The sequence below is a fragment of the Podarcis muralis genome, chromosome 4 (genome assembly GCF_964188315.1).
Source record: "Podarcis muralis chromosome 4, rPodMur119.hap1.1, whole genome shotgun sequence".
In the NCBI taxonomy this organism is placed as follows: Eukaryota; Metazoa; Chordata; class Lepidosauria; order Squamata; family Lacertidae; genus Podarcis; species Podarcis muralis.
The window spans coordinates 3,457,046-3,469,124 of record NC_135658.1 but is presented as its reverse complement, the minus strand read 5'-3'; positions in this window follow the sequence as shown (position 1 = coordinate 3,469,124).

The following is a 12,079-nucleotide window of genomic DNA, read 5'->3' as shown; positions in this document are numbered from 1 at the left end:
AGGTTCTACTCGGAGGCATTGTGCGGTGAGCGCCTGCAATCCTTGGGGCCGTCCCCTCTGGTAATCGGGTGATTCTATAGCTTCCCCGGCTTTAGCCAGAATGTCCGCCTTCTCTGCCTCGTTGAAGAGGGCATTCAGAAGAACGTGGACGTCTGCCCAGGTAGGATTGTGGGTGGAAAAGATTGCGCTAATCTGGCGGTGACACTTATCCGGGTCGTCCCTTAGTGAGGGCATCTGATTTGACCAAGTTACCAGGTCTGAGGTATAGAAGGGGTGATGCGTGTAAACCATCCGTGGGGGCCCATCAGGTACGAGAGGTGGAATGGGCAGGGCCCTTAAGGGCATCTGGACCGCGGTAGAACTCACGGTGGAGCTTACTTGGTCAGAAGTCCCTGGAGTCTCTTTGTCGTGGCCCAGGGTCCCCGTTGCGGAGCCATACGGTTCCGTGGGAGCGGGTTTATTCCCGATTTGGGTAGGGTCCTCAATGGTGTTGTGGAGCGTAGAGGAGGGGATTTTAGTTTTAGCTTGCCCGGGGTGTTTAACGCGTTTGGTGTCCCCCTTGTCTCTTTTTGCTTGTAGTCGTGTGACCCTTCTATTCTCAGTGCCTTGTGCCTCATCTTCCCCCGTTTCCTCCCCACTACTAGAATTGCTGTCGCTGGGTGTCGGGGATCGCGGCGGTGGTCCTTGATAGTAAAAGGGGACCAGGGTCTGTTGTACATCGTCATCTTCGTAAGGGGGGGGGGCATTGGCTGTCGCCCGGGATTTAATATAGGTAGTTGGTAAGAAGTTGTTCCCTTTGGGGCTTGGAGCATTCTCCTTACTGCCTCAAAGGTGGCCAAGTATTCCAACTGGCGGGGTTTTTCTTCCATCAGGGCTTTCCTTAAGTGGTTCAAACGTTCTGTATTAAACGAACCCCCCGGTGGCCACCGCAGTTCGGGTTTGGCGGAGGCAGTACTGGCGGGCCAGGTTTCGGAACAGAGGTCTTCTAATTTCTCCTTAGATAACAATTTATGGCCAGGAATCGACTTCCAATACGCGATGACAAATTGGAGAGGAGAGTCGGGATCCTTCTGGGAACGAGATGGCTTCCTGGAAGCCTTCCTCCCAGAGTGAGTCCGCTCGTGTTTGGAAGCCTGGGTACCCATAGTATATTTCACGCGTGTCTAAATAGAAAGAGGAGAGAGGAGGGGGTCGATAAGGATTCGACAAAGGACTTGTAAAAAGGAAAGGTCTTTAGTCGCTTGGCAACTTCCTAGGGAGGTTGTAAAGAGCTCTAGCTATCCGGTATTTCCTTCCTTCCTTTTTCCTTAACCATTCACCTGGGGTCCCTTTTCCACTCTGCCGGTCCCGCCCAATTCCTCATGGGCTATTCCCTCCTGGCAACCTCCTACCTATCGTCAAACTTCTCAGGAAAAGGGGCCCTACTGAACGCCCGCGCCGTGCGGTGCCAGATCGGGTGATCCCTGGATAGAATTCTGGGTCGAAAATCCCCCTTGCTTTCGGAAGCGGGCTTACGATACACGTGGTACGTAGCCCGACCGGTGCGGCTGGGATTGGGATAGAAAGCAAGACCACTTCCTGCCCCCTAGAAAGGACGCTCGGGAAGATCGGAAAGAGAGCTCCAACCCCTTGCTTTCAACTGGGATGCCCGTTTGCGGAGAGTCGGCTATCTTTCAAGTCGGGTCTCTCCGTCTTACCCTTCGGGCTCCCAATTGGTGCGGCTGGCTGGAGAGTTTAGGTAAAGAGATAGAGCTCAGAACCCCCCTTTCGGGTCGAGCAGTAGTCCACGGTCTCTCTCACTGACTGGACCAAGAGAAAGGTAAGAAGGCACGATAGAGAGGAGGGCAGAGAATTCAGTTGCCAGGAGACTTCCACCCCATCCCACCAGTGCACTGGATTTTCCTATACTCACGCGTCTTCTACGTCGATCCGATCCCGGGACCGATGAATAAGCCAGCTGGATCCCTTTTGCTCCCCGGCTGAACTCCTGGGGCTCCTGATTACCGCCCGGGAGATGGCCGGAGGTCCAAAAGGGTCTTCTCGGGCAAAGTGGCCCGCAGCCGGCTGAAGAATTCGGGGCCCCCGGTCAGCAACCCGGGAGAACCGCTGGAGCCCCACGTTGGGCGCCAAGCTGTTACGGAAAATCTGGGTGCGTATTTACCCTGCCACCCAGCCAATCGGACCAAGTCCGTGGATTCTAGCGGAAGAAAAGGAAGCTCAGCCGGACGCAGGAGCAAAATACGAAGATCCAAGTTTATTGCGCAACAGGTTCAAAGTGGGATTGAACCCCGAGAATGGGGCGACATAAACTTTTAAAAGTTCCCTCCAAGTCCCAGAATACAGTGCACGAAAACGTCATGAATACATTGTGGGAAGGTTGGGTTTCACGGGTTACATCATGAATATTTTACACACGTCATGAATATGTTTACAGAGAGGTGGGGTTACACTGATTAACATTTAAGACAAGGGAGGGGAAATGCGCAGAGTGAGGGATATGCATAAATAAACATTTCTTGAGTACCGGTGGTGGCAGGACAATGGGACAGTGATATACATCGTCTGCCACCTGGTATTGCCCGGAGGAAGGGTTAGGCAGGACGATCTGACAGGATTAAGAAGTTCCTGTGTACGTGACCTGCCGCTTCAGGGATTATGGAGGTCGGGGTGGCATCATGGAGTCCAAGGGGAGCTGAGTTAAATGACACCAAGAGCTAGGAAATTGGAGTTATGGCTGATTTTATATCAATTTCCAAAGGTTTTCTATGTTGTCTGACCCATTCCGTACTGGTGATCAAAAGCGGAAACAAAATGGACACATTGTAGCAAGAATGGATACATTTTGACAGTTTTACGAGGTCTCTGGTTTCGGATCCATTGTTCTCACAGTGGGGGGCCGTCAACAGCTTGTCAGTAGGTCAAATGAGGCGTGCAAGGGCTCCCTGAGCTAGCTCCTGCAGGACAAATGCATGGCTGTGATTGGCTAAGACGCAGCCATAGGAATAAGCGGAGATATAGGAACGCCCGGTCTACTCGTTCTAAGTATGGAGCGCAAATAGCCATAGGAAGAGATAGGAGAATATATTTATATGTTTGAGCTTATTTCGCTCGTGAAAGAAGGAAGAGTAAAAGGGGTCTGGGAGAAGTGTGGTGCTTGTGTAACGGTGAGGGGAACTGAGGGTGGGTGAACGGTGGATACCCTTGAGGTCATCGCCTCGGTCGTTCAAGGGAGAGGGGGGAGAGGAGGTACCCCCCCCCTTCCGATCCGTATCAACCTGAAGCACCACTTTAGCTAATGGGGCTACTTGTTGCTGCCACCACACGATTTCTGTTCTCATCCTGAAGCAAAGTTCTTAACCCAAGGTACTATTTCTGGGTTAGCAGAGTCTGTAACCTGAAGCGTATGTAAACCGAGGTACCACTGTACTCTGATAGATACAATTAGATTCTGCCTAGAGACAAAAACTGCTTTGCCTGGAGACTGCGTTCCAGAGAGATACATGAGGTTCTGCCTAGAGATAAGGCCTGAGGAGTCGGACATGCCCCTTCCCTGTCCTTCCTTGGTAATCCTTATCAGCCCATCTCTGGGTGTCTCTGGGCAGTGGGTGTCTGAGTGTCTGTACCGGATTTGGGCCTGGCCTAGTGCAACCCAATGGCTGCCTTGCTTAACATTTTAACTCCCAAAACGCCTTCCCTGAGCACGTTGCCACAGTGGTGGTGGTGGTTATATTTTGCCCTTTCTTCGGCTGCCCTTTGCTCACAGCCTCCAATGAATGAATTCCTCCGTTGGCTTCCATGGGAAAGCCCAGCGAACATGTCAACCCAGCAGCCCCTTCTAATGTTGCCGTCTTTATGCTTACTGGCCTGGGAGTCAGGCCCTGCTGAACTCAAGGCAGCTTACTCCCGAGTAGGAAAAACAGACTGGCCGGCCCCTTGCTCGGGCAAGGAGGCTAAGGCCCTGCTGGGATCACAGTGCGTGTGCCCACAGAGAGGGCTCTAGGTTTGCCACTTTGCCATTTCGTCAGCTCTCATGAACTCTTGACCAGGAGGCTAGCTGTTGCCAGAACCTCCATTGCTCCAAAATAGAAAATCTTATTTATTTCAGTTATTCCGTTTATTTTCCACCTTTTTCTGCCCAAGGTCACCCCAGGGAGCTTCATGACTGGGTGGGGATTCGAACCCTGGTCCCCCAAGTCATAGAGTCCAACACCCAAACCTCTGCCCAGCACCGAAAACCTTACATGATTTCCAGATTTTACTTTGGTATAGAAATATGTGGATTTCAGCATTAGCTGAAAAATTAAATTATAAATTACTTGCTGCCAAAGGCTCGGATGACCCTGATGTCTGGTGGGATTTTATCTTTTATCTTACCAGCTGCACTGGCTCCTGGTGGAGTACAGGGTCAGGTTTAAGGTGCTGGTTCTGACCTTTAAAGCCCTTCGCGGCCTCGGACCCTCGTACCAACGGGACCGCCTCTCCTGGTATGCCCCTTGGAGGACCTTATGGTCCATAAATAACAACATTTTGGAGGTCTCGGGCCTCAAGGACGTTAGGCTGGTCTCGACCAGAGCCAAGGCCTTTTCAGCCCTGGCCCCGAACAGGTGGAACGCTCTGTCACGGAAGACCAGGGCCCTGCGGGATTTGACATCTTTCCACAGGGCCTGCAAGAGGGAGTTGTTCCACCTGGCCTTTGGTCTGGACTCAGTCTGATCCTCCTCTTTCTTTTTTTGATGGAACCCCTTATATGGGATCCTGCATATAAATTTTCCCACGGGCCCATATAGGACCAGCATGGATAGCTGACCCTGGTGAATATTTGATGTTTCATCCCCTTCTGGTCTTGATTTGTGAGTCGCCAGTAAAATAAGGCTGCATTTTAAGCTGTATTTTAAGTTACATTTTAATCAATTGGTTCTTTGCTTTTTTAAAACTGTATTTTATATTTGGTGCTAGCCACCCTGAGCCCGTTCTTGGCCGGGGAGGGCGGGGTATGAATAAAAATCTTCTTCTTCTTTGCAACAAATGAAGACACACAGAACTCCCTCTCTGCAGTGCAATCTGAAATTTGGGTTTCCTGAAGGTCCTAAGGACTTGGCCAACCTAATATTAATAAGGTAAGCCAAAGGTTCTCTCCATATGAACCATCCTCTAGTCTCTGCTTCTCAATTTGTACTGTATTATTTTATGTAGTGTGCCTTGCCATTGTTTTACTGATTATAGTTTATTGTATTATTTACTGTAACTCTTGAGTGGACTTCTGTTTAAACTTTTATATGTTGATATTATTATTTTATACTATTCTAATAATTGTTGAATGTTACTTTTTGATGTCGGTTGCTTATTTTAAAGTTTTATTATCTCATTTTTGTATTGCATTAGGCTGTTATAAGATGTACATTTTTTGTTTCTTCAGCTTGTAAACCGCCTTGAGTATTGTAAGGTAGAAAGACGGTATACAAATTAAAAATGATGATGATGAACATTGTGGGACTTTGAGCTGCTTCCGGATCCAGCCGAGACTCAGGCAGACTCAGGGGCTGGAAGTGCCTTTGAGCAACTGCAGATGGTTCCACATTCCAGGACCGGGAGAGCCTGGCCTCGCGCCTTCGTTTCTTCAAGGCTGGATGACCACAGTGCCGTCCTTGTGGGGCATCCCTTGCGCTTGGTCCAGAAGCTTCAGCCGGTGCAGAATGCTGCAGCACGATTGCTGTCAAAGCGAGGCCTTCTCGGCATATGACCCTTTGGCTCAGGTGGCTTCACTGGTCCACTAAACTTACTTTTATAAAACATCCCCCAAAATACCCATTTCCCCATGAGTCCGTTAGGCCGGTTTAGATGCATTCTTTTGCAATGTTAGCTTAATTGTAGTTACTGAAAACCAGACTTTCTCAATTTATTCAGATATACATAGGAGATTGGCTGCTCTCTCCTCAATATTTAGCTATCACAAACTCAGCAACGGTAACAAAGTTGAATGCCGCAAAGTGGACCGTGAAGCCTCCTGCCTGATGTCAAGAGGCAGGGAGTTCCAAAGTACACTTGCTGCCACATGAAAAGATCAATCTTTAAAGTTGGAGGTTCCTACAGGGCAGGGCTGGCAGGTTGCACAGTCAGTGGCCCAGTATTAGTGCTTTCTAAACAAAAGCATATCATTTCCTCTTCCAGAAATGCTTAATTGTGAATTCAAAGGACACTGAAGTCTTTACAGACAGAGATGACAAGACAGCTTTCCAGATTAGTTAGCTGGGAGTGAGACAGTTGGCAGAGTGGCACTGGGCTGGCTAAGATGCCAGCTACTACAGGAATTGCTTTCTTGAGCCTTTTTAGCACTGCAATACCATTTCTTTAAAAAGACAAAAAGGTTGATTTTTAAGTCATGGCAGAGTGTGAGCAAATACTCCACATCTGCCAAGCTTTCAGGAGCAGGACTAAGGGGTGAAATGAAGCCAAAATATAATTTTAAATAAAGAAATGGTTACAACAGTAAACAACAAATAACTTGTCCTGATGGAATTGCAGACTTTCTTCCTGCCATGTGTTACAAGTTTCATTTGATTACTCTAAAAGATCACGCCACCTTTTCCCATGAGTGCTGGGTGGATTCCGGCAACAGTCTTAACAATTTATATATTCAATAAACTTTGGCCACGTGTTATAAAAGGAATATAGATTGTGTTCCCTCGCCTTCTTAATTTCCCTTGGCAAACAAAAATTTAAGATACTGAAATTGTGGTGCCCAGAATTGAACACAGTATTCTGGAAACAAAATAAAAAAATTCCTTCCAGTAGCACCTGAGAGACCAACAAATTTTGTTATTTGTATGAGCTTTCGTGTGCAAGCACACTTCGTCAGATACCATTTTATTTTTTTCCGACTTCATCCCAGTAAGTTATAAAGACGTTGAACAACAACAGGCCCGGGACAGAACCCTGCAGCAACCCAGGATGATGAGGAACCATGAAGGAGTCCTCTTTGGGTTCGGTCAGTCAAATCCACCTAACAGTTACCTCATTCAGCCTCATTTTACCAACTTCCTCACATAAATGTTGCAGGGGACTTTGTCAAAAGCCTTACTGAAATTACCACAGCAGTCCCCTGAGAAACAGTCTGTAACTCCATCCAAAAATAGAAAAAGAAAAAAGAGAGATTTCTCTAGCTTGACTCGTTTTTGAGAAGGACATGCTTTCATTCTGTCTGTTTATGTTGTGAATCACCGTGAAATCTTCAGATGACGGGGAAATGAATTTTAAAATGATAATAATAAGGATATTGACAAGCTAGAACATGTGCAAATGAAGGCAATCAAGATGGTATTATTTTATTTATGCATTTATTTCATTTCTATAGCACCCTATAGCAGCGGTGCCAACTTGAATAAAATATAGGAGGGGTTTAGCAAGCCCCGCCTCAGTTAAACAGTCAGAGGATACGGTGCAAGCATGCCATTTGAATGCCTGTTCCTATGAAGTGGGGGGTGGCCCCCTCACATATCTTATTCTCTTTACCCACAGGTCTCAGGACAGTTACAACATAAAATCACACAATGAAAACACAAAACACACAGCCCAAAACCTGTAACCCCCACCTCCCCACCACATTTTAAAAGGGCATTAGATGTCAATCAGACAAAGGCCTGTTTAAAGTAGTGTGTTTTTCTCTAGCACTGAAAGCTGTATAATGAAGGGTTTTCCACTCTTCGTATGAATTCTTTGATGGGAAGTGAGATGAGAGCTCTTCCTGAAGCTCTTTCCACATTCCACACACTGATAGGGTTTCTCCCCTGTATGAATTCTTTGGTGGGAACTGAGACCGGCGCTCTGATTGAAGCTCTTTCCACATTCCCCACACTGATAGGGTTTCTCCCCTGTATGAATTCTGTGATGGGAAGTGAGAGAGGAGCTCTTCCTGAAGCTCTTTCCACATTCCACACACTGATATGGTTTCTCCCCTGTATGAATTCTTTGATGGAAAGTGAGACTGGCGCTCTGACTGAAGCTTTTTCCACATTCCACACACTGATAGGGTTTCTCCCCTGTATGAATTCTTTGATGGGATTTGAGATTGGAGTTCACACTAAAACGCTTTCCACATTCCACACACTGATAGGGTTTCTCCCCTGTATGAATTCTGTGATGGGAAGTGAGAGAGGAGCTATCCATGAAGCTCTTTCCACATTCCATGCACTGATAGGGTTTCTCCCCTGTATGAATTCTCTGATGCTTAGTGAGAGAGGAGCTATCCATGAAGCTCTTTCCACATTCCATGCACTGATAGGGTTTCTCCCCTGTATGAATTCTCTGATGGGAAGTGAGATGGGAGCTCTTCCTGAAGCTCTTTCCACATTCCACACATTGATAGGGTTTCTCCCTTGTGTGAATTCTCTGATGGGAAGCGAGATGGGAGCTCTGACAGAAGCTCTTTCCACATTCCACACACTGATAGGGTTTCTCCCCTGTATGAATTCTGTGATGGGAAGTGAGAGAGGAGCTATCCATGAAGCTCTTTCCACATTCCACACACTGATAGGGTTTCTCCCCTGTATGAATTCTGTGATGGGAAGTGAGAGAGGAGCTATCCATGAAGCTCTTTCCACATTCCATGCACGGATAGGGTTTCTCCCCTGTATGAATTCTCTGATGCTTAGTGAGAGAGGAGCTATCCATGAAGCTCTTTCCACATTCCATGCACTGATAGGGTTTCTCCCCTGTATGAATTCTTTGATGCTTAGTGAGAGAGGAGCTCATACTAAAGCTCTTTCCACATTCAAAGCACTGATAGGGTTTCTCCCCTGTATGAATTCTGTGATGGGAAGTGAGATCGGAGCTCTTCCTGAAGCTCTTTCCACATTCAAAGCACTGATAGGGTTTCTCCCCTGTATGAATTCTGTGATGGGAAGTGAGAGAGGCGCACTGACTGAAGCTCTTTCCACATTCCACACACTGATTGGGTTTCTCCCCCGTATGAATTCTTTGATGGCAAGTGAGATTGCAGCTCTGACTGAAGCTCTTTCCACATTCCATGCACTGGTAGGATTTCTTTCTAATGAGATTTATTTGATGGGAAATTGAATGGGAGCTCTGATTGCAGCTCTCTCCACACTCCAAATTATTATGTGGCTTCTCCTCTCTGGGGATTTTCTCATGGTCACCCTTGTTCTTGATTTCCAATTTTTCACAATCTGCAATGGAAACAAAAAGGAATCAGAGCCTGAGGAACAAATGGAAGTCCCAGTTATGGATTAATGCTAATTAAATTTGTGGTAGGCAACCAATTGATGAAGACCCCAGCAACAAATCAGGAATATCAAATCAAGATCATGACAGTGACTAGGCACCACAAATAAAAAGAGTATAAGAAAGAGCATAACAAACCAAGGCAACTTTTAGCAGTTACTTCTTAGAAACAATCTGTGCAGTTAATACTGCATTTTTAAATTGTTTAATTGTAATATCTGATTTCTCCTGTTTCTCCCCTCTTTCTTTCTCTCTTGTCTTCTTTATTCAAATTAATAGAGAATGAATCTAAAAATACTATCATGGAATATAAAAGGATTGAATGATAAAAAGAAAAGAAACAAGGTAGAACGCATAGTGGAAAAACAGAATTTAGATATAGCATGTATCCGAGAGACGCATATAAATAAAAAACACACAAGAGTGTTGATAAATCCAAAACTAGGGTCAGAATTTATAACAGCAGACAAAAGACAAAAAAAGAGGTATGGTGATATACGTAAAACCTAACTTGGAGCCAAAGCTAATATATAAAGACGCAAATGGAAGAATAGTAAGAATTAAGATAAAAATCACAAGGGGAATCTTTTCTGACAATTGGGATATATGCCCCAAATGAAAAAAGAGCAAAATTTTATAAAGGTTTAGAAGAGATACTGATACAGTATATAGGAGAGAAACTAATACTGAATGGGGTATTTAATCCAGAACTGGATAGATCTGCAGGATGGAATAAAGGAAAGGGGGGGGGGACTTCTGTGCCGTTTCATAGCTATGATGGAACACCTAGATTTAATTGATAGTTGGAGACATAAATACCCAAACAAAAAAGCTTATACATATTTCTCTGAGTCAAACAAATCGGCCAGTAGAACTGATGTCATTTGGATCTCCAAGGATTTAGTAGAACAAATTGAAGCAGTGGAGATCCAGTCAAAAACACTTTAAGACCATAACTCAATCCTACTAAAACTGAGAGGGAAAGGGAGGGAAGGGCCGAAAAGATGGAGATTAGATGAATCCCTTCTAAATGATGAAAAAATATTTTAAGAGGTAAGAAAGTTGTCAGGGAACTGCCATCGGCTCAGGGGCGAGAGGGGAAAAGCTGGATGGATTACAAGGAGCCCCCAAAGATTGTGGGAAGCAGCACTTCCTCAGAGGAGGAAGGTAGCCACGCCTCTAGTGGAGAGGAGATGCAGGGCTCGGAGGAGGCGAGGCGGTGCCAGGACACCTTGCCTGAGCAAAGCGGGGAAGAGAGAGGTCCCCCGTTACCCACACCTTCCTTCCTAGGGGAGGCGCAGACTGGGCATCAAGAAACTACTCTGTGGGGGAAGGTTTAGGGACCACCCACTCTCAGATTATGCCAGTGAATGAGCAAGACACAGAATAGAGGCGCTCTGCATTCTAACAGTTTTTTATCATCAATAAGAAACTTTTAAAACAGACTATTGAAGCATATTGCCTTATTGCTCTCGAGCAACCAACCGATACCTCTAACAAAAGTGTTAAAAGGAATTCTTCGAGAGCAACAATAATAAGGGAACTGAGAAAGTGGTGGCATGGGACACATGTAAGGCCGTTATCAGGGGTTATTTTATCCAACAGAGCACAATTCAAAAAAGGAAAAGAGAAAAAGATAAAGCAGATTTACTGGAGGAAATAAAAAAGAAAGAAAAGGAGCTGACCAAGGACCTTAGTAATGAACAAATCTCTAAAGAAATCAAATTATTAAGAGCAGAATACTCCTCTATATTAGAACAAGAAATTGATTGTAACTTAAACATCTTAAAAAGCAGAAACTTTGAAAATGCCAATAAACCAGGGAAACTACTGACTTGGCAGATCAAGAAAAGACAAATCAAAAGATTAATAAATAGATTGAAAATAGGAGAGACAACAACGGATGATCCAAAAAAGATCAGACAAGATTTTGTGGAATACTATAGAAAGCTATATAAAAAAAGGGAAAGAAAGGCTAGAGGACATAGAACAATACCTAAAATTTCATAAAATACCAGGAATAACAGAAGCCCAAAGAGAAACACTAAATGCACCCATTACTATGATAGAAATTAAAAATGCAATTAAAAATGCCAAGTCAGGAAAGTTGCCTGGCCCAGATGGAATACCTGCAGAAGTTTCTAAAAAACTTGAAGAAATACTGTCACCACCACTGAATGAAGTAATTAAGGATACTCTCATTGAAGGAAAGACCCCGCCCCCCTGGAATGAGGCCTATGTGATTTTACTACCAAAAAAAGGAAGCGACCTAGAGATAACAGCAAATTATAGACCAATATCTCTGCTAGGGACCCAGGTGGCGCTGTGGGTTAAACCACAGAGCCTAGGACTTGCTGATCAGAAGGTCGGCAGTTCGAATCCCTGCGACGGGGTGAGCTCCCGTTGCTCGGTCCCAGCTCCTGCCAACCTAGCAGTTCGAAAGCACAAAGTGCAAGTAGATAAATAGGTACCGCTTCAGCGGGAAGGTAAACGGCGTTTCCATGCGCTGCTCTGGTTCGCCAGAAGCGGCTTAGTCATGCTGGCCACATGACCCGGAAGCTGTCTGCGGACAAACGCCGGCTCCCTCGGCCAATAAAGCGAGATGAGCGCCGCAACCCCAGAGTCGGTCACGACTGGACCTAATGGTCAGGGGTCCCTTTACCTTTACCTCTGCTAAACTGTGATTACAAAATCTATGCAGGTACCCTAGCAGGTAGACTAAAACATGTATTAAAAGACATAATTCACCCTAATCGGGCAGCATTCCTTCCCAAACACCAGATCCCGAAAAACACAAGGAATATTATTAATTTATCAGAAAATCTGGAGTTTAAAAATGAAA